Source organism: Rhipicephalus sanguineus, chromosome 2 (genome assembly GCF_013339695.2).
Source record: "Rhipicephalus sanguineus isolate Rsan-2018 chromosome 2, BIME_Rsan_1.4, whole genome shotgun sequence".
NCBI lineage: Eukaryota > Metazoa > Arthropoda > Arachnida > Ixodida > Ixodidae > Rhipicephalus > Rhipicephalus sanguineus.
This window is the reverse complement of record NC_051177.1, coordinates 112,217,448-112,223,158: the sequence shown is the minus strand read 5'-3', so window position 1 is coordinate 112,223,158 and position 5,711 is coordinate 112,217,448.

Genomic DNA, 5,711 nt, shown 5'->3' with positions numbered 1-5,711 from the left:
TCTTCATTCTTCGAAGAATCGCGGTACCCGCTACACACCTGTAAAGCACTATCTGCCCTTTGTGCTGTGGCTGATAATGAAGAATTATGGCTGAGCACTTTGCAGTGGGGGGAAGGAGAGTTGCGGAATGGGCGCCTCCATTCGATTCCAATTCCATTCCGGGGAATTAGAACTTGCCGCAATTTCATTCCTTTCAATTCCTCGGAATGAAAAAAACTTAGCCCATTGGCACTCAGGGAGTGGCCTGGCAGTCCGATTCCATTCCTGTAATTCCTCAACGTAGGAAAGGCATCTTAATAGTTTTATCAAGTTAAGAACGAACGCCCCCTAAAGCTGATGTCATCAAATGCATTAAGAACTGCAAAAGTACGCAAAACACGTTGCGAAGGTCCAGGAATAGTAGCTTGGTGACATACCTCGTGCAGTACAACCACTCTACTAATTCCCATAGGGGCAGTTCTCCCGCTACCGATAGTATTTGCATGGTCAACATGTTTGAACGAATGGTGGTGTTTCAATATTGTTTAAGGTTAAATCTGTTAATGCTAAAATGATGACATAGCGTATTTTTATGCTGACAAAAGCGCCTTTGCATCGAATACGGAACACTGGGCCGCACTGCCTGTCAGCACTCACGCTTGTCAAGCGCGCCTCGCAAGCATGGATGGGGTAAGGAGAACTTTGTGTTCGCCTGTGTGCAGGTAGGCAATGTCTTCCTTGTCGCAAAGGTTATTTACGTGTGTCAGGTACTAAACTGCTCGTGAGATAAAAATCAGGCTGTGCATAGAGTATTCGCCACTTTCGGGTGGGGGTATCAATGGGAACCAACGCTCAGGGGTAATTTGTTTCTCCCTTCGGTATCTGCTGGGATAATGCATTTGTTTGTACACTAACTTATGCCTCCGTTTCTAGTAGGCGCGTTGCTTATAAATGTACCGTGCTTGTAATCAGCTAAGCCATTTTAAAAATACTGCTTTAGTGTTAACTTGCGAGGCTCTGACTTACTAATGTTTGAAGCTTGAAAAACAGCACGTAGACGAAAACGTCCTCTATTTTCGGAAAAAGATGTAATTCCATTCCCATTCCATTCCTCCGAGCGTTGTCCCCATTCCATTCCGGGGTCCCGAAAATGTGGAATGATTCCGGAGTCATTCCAATTCAGGAGTGGTAACTCCGCAACGCTGGTGGGAAGCATTAAACCACACACTCTTTGCGTTATTAGCATTGTGTGATGACTGGTTGTTATTTTACTCTTCTGCCACGCCATATTACATATGTTAACGCGATTCCTTGCCCGACATGACGCCTTTGTAGAGTATTTTTGCGATGGAGTTATAAGCACCAGCGTGACACTGTGGTGGAAGACCCGACTGCCACGCAGAGGGCCCGGATCCTAGAAATTTGTTTCTCATTAATTTTTACAGCGAAAGCTGTTATGAGATCATTTCACCGGCCGTTTTTGGCGCCGTAGTTGTCCGCCGCCGCCGCCGCCGCCGGTGTCCGTAACCAGTATCGCTCGAAATAAGAAAAAAAAAACTAAATAAGAAAAAGAATTCCAGGATGGAACGAGGTTCGAACCTGGGCCCTCTGCGTGGGAGCCAAGTATTCAACCTCTGAGCCATGCCGGTTTTTTTTTGTCTTTATTACTCTGAGCCATGCCGGTGCTTGAAACCTCTTTCCAAAAGGTCCTACACAGGCTTCATGTCGGGAAGGAACCAGATTAGCATATGCAATATAGCGTGGTAGAAAAGTAAAATAAGCACCAAGTGTCGCACAACGCGAATTCTGTAACCAGGCGTCACACAATGCGAATTGCGCAACGAGTAGGTTGTTGAATGCTTCCAACCAAGGAGGTTTAAACCTCCTTGCTTCCAACCCATTACAGGGCTATGCCATAATTCTTCGTCGTCATCAGGCACAGCATCAACAAAGTGCGCATAATGCCTTACATGCGTTTACCAGGTACCGCGGCTCTCCGTAGAATGACGAAAAATGGCACAGCGCCTGCTGCCCTACTTCTCAAAAATTACAATAATTTATAGCGTAGTGGGTTCCTCGCAAGTGCACTTGTATTGGTTGCCAAGGAAGCCCATAAGCGCATGATCCATTTCCTCGGGGTCTCAGTAAAATTAGAATGATTTAGAGCGTAGTGGGTTCTTCGCAAGTGCACTTGTATTGGTTGCCAAGGAAGCCCATAAGCGCATGATCCATTTCCTCGGGGTCTCAGTAAAGTTCTTCGCCCCCCCCCCCCCGTCTCTCTTCCACGTCAACGTATGTTATACAGTATGACGGGAGAAGGAAATAGCGACCGGGCGTCACCCAATGCAAATTACATAACTGGTGGGCCGTTTAAAGCTTCCAACCCATTACAAAGGGCTGAGCCATAATTCTTCATCGTCATCAGTCGTCGCGTCAACAAAGTGCACATAATGCCTACAGACGTGTAGCTGGTGCCTCGCTTCTCCGCAGAATGACAAATAATGGCTTAGTAGGTGCTTCCCAACTTCACAAAAATTGTGATTTATGGCGTAGTGGGTACCTTTCTAGTGTACTTGTATTGTAGCCCCAATAGAGCTTACAACGGGCTCTAGAAACGCCGCTCTTCCAGCTTTCGCTGTGACTGTGCTGCGGTTTCAGCGCAGGCCTGGCGTCTTTTTTTCTTATACCACGCGATAGCGGTCACGTACACCGGCGGCCGCGCACAACTATGGAGCCAAAATCGGCTGTTGTGATCTCATAACAGCTTTCGCTGTAACAAACTTCAGCGCCGACAATGCCGTCTCCACTTTGGCCTGCTTGACAGGCGCGCAAAAGTCCACTTGCGTTAATATAACATCTCTGGTTGCCACTGTTCTCGTTTTTCTCACAATTTCAACATATCTTTGCTTTGGATTTCCTGTCTGAGGTACGCGCTAATACTATACCCTGAGATATGCTCACATTGCATGAGCTCAGTTGTTCCGGATTGTGAAATTTTCTCGTGAACCGAAAAACGATTGAAAAAATTTCGGTTTCACTCCGGAACGAAATAATAAATAACGTTTCGGTTACGTTTCCGTTCTGGTCAAAAATATCGTTTTTTTCGTTTTTAGTTTTCGGTTTTCGTTCCGTTCCGACACTCTGGTTAGCGTATCCTCCACGTGCGACGGTTTCGCGCTCGAGGCCTGTTACGAATGCGATTCTTTTAAAAAGACGTTGCTGTTCGTGGCCTAACGTCTAACGCCGCGCGCTGGCAAGCAAGAGGTTGCACGTTCCAGTCCACGCCGGAAAGTTTTTCTTAATTATTTTCTTTGTGGCTTTTATATATATATATATATATATATATATATATATATATATATATATATATATATATATATATATATATATACAGGGTGTCCCAGCTATCTTTAGCCAAGGGTAAAAAAATAGAATATTAGAGGCAGGCGAGTGACTTGCAAATTGCTGACAGCCACCTTGCGCACTACAGACAATTTTTTGTTTTGTAATTAACTAATTTGTTAATTAGGACGATTTAACTAAATGGCTAAATATTGACTTTAGGCAAGAAATGCGGCTTGCAAAGTTCGAGAGCGTCCTCAGAAACCCCAATCGCATCATTTGCGATAAAGAAAGTCTCACGTATACCATTTTTTCCAAGCTTCAAAGAAAGCCCGCGAAATACAGAAAGAACCACGTGACTAGCGCGCTCGCGCGCCGCAAGAATGCTGCCCTCAGCCGTGGTTTGAGCGAACGAAATCAGCTGCGGCCGCGACTCGGCGTCTCCGTTGCAGCGGTAGGCCGATATGTTAAAGGTGGTTTCTTGGCTCGCGCTCGCTACAACTTGCACCGTCACGCGCGCAGCTGGCTGGCAACGGGCCAAGAAACCACCGCCCACTTATAGGCCTACCGCTGCAACGGAGCCGGCGAGTCCCGGCCGCAGGTGATGTTCGTTCGTTCAAACCTCGGCTGAGGGCAGCATTCTCGCAGCGCGCGAGCGCGCTAGTCACGTGGTTCTTTTTGTATTTCGCGGGCTTTCTTTGCAGCTTGGAAAAAATGGTATACGTGAGACTTTCTTTATCACAAATAATGCAGTTGGGGTTTCTGAGGACGCTCTCGAACTTTGCAAGCAGGATTTCTTGCCTAAAGTCAATATTTAGCAAATTAGTTAAATCGTCCTAATTAACAAATTAGTTAATTACAAAACAAAAAATTGTCTGTAGCGCGCAAGGTGGCTGTCAGCAATTTGCAAGTGATTTCACTCGCCTGCCTCTAATATTGTATTTTTTAACCCTTGGCTAAAGATAGCTGGGACACCCGGTATATATATATATATATATATATATATATATATATATATATATATATATATATATATATATATATATATATATATATATATATATATATATATATACGGTGAATGACGGCGGCCACCGACGGCAAAAATCAGCTGAGACTGTCCATATAATTGCTATCGCAATAAAATGTGGCAGAGTAATAAGAGATAAATCGTCAGACGGGACTGAGGTGGTTGTGGGCGCTCGATGTCACCGTGGCAACCGCTGATTACTATCTAATTAGTCGGACGCTACAGCGGAGGATGGAAAGGAGTCTGGGAGCATTGTCCAACACGTGATTGTCTACGTCAGAGCACGCGCTACGTGTTTTTAGATTTTGAGCGCGCCAGCTCTGCAAGCAGGGCTGCGTGTACAGTGTGGCTGCATAAAATGGCGGACGTGCTTCGCGATGCTGTTGCTCTCGCCCCAGGCATGAGATACAACTATAGATCCGGCAATGCAGCCGAACAAGTGCGCACCGATAAAAAAAAAAGAAAAACTACCGCCAACCAACACTGTCTGCCAATGCGCTGCTGAGTCTCAGAGATCATGCAATTTGACATATTTCTAAGGAATTGACATGTTTCGACGAAACGCTTGCTTGCAAATGCTGGCTGCTTGATGTAGTGCCTTCTTATCTATGGTTATTTTATTTCTTCATGGTTGCTTTATAATGTACGTTAGGTTAGCTGCGCGATACATAAATGAATGGCGAAAAGTTTTCCGCAAGTGTTCCGCTATATATGTCGGCCATAGAGTGGGACAGGCAATGCATAACTGCAGATGTACACGTACACTGAGGAATCGAGAAAGTATGCCGGAATTTCCGAGTATCATCATCATCACCATCGTCCTAATAATTTTCAGCCTGTCTTAGTCAACTGCCGAACGAAGGCATCTCCCAATGATCTGCAGTTTATTCCATGCTGTGCGAGCCGATTCCATTTTTTTCCCAGCGAACCTCTTGATTTCGTCACTCCATCTATCTCGCTGTCTTCCTCGACTGTCTATACCGAAACATAAAACATAAACATGAAACAACATAGATTTTGGCGTGGGCATCGTGCGCTCGAACTTCCTCCTGCGACAGAAGCGCCAGAACGCATAGCGTAGTGAGAGAAAACAGCAATATTAGGCAGATGCGATGAACGTTAGCCGTGACGTCAAGGGTGTCCGTTATCTGGAAGTTTCCGCGGTGAGCGATGAACCACGAAACGTATTTTAGTGTCTTTTTTAATCTCGCGGCACTTTTCTTTGCAGCCCTATCGGCCGTCATCGGCAAAACTGGGCTGACAAGTGTAGGCTATCGACAGCGCCCTCTGGCCAGTGCACGGAGCCCGTTGCGAATCGCTTACTGCACGTTCTCCGCTATGCTTGCAGGTGCACCGCATC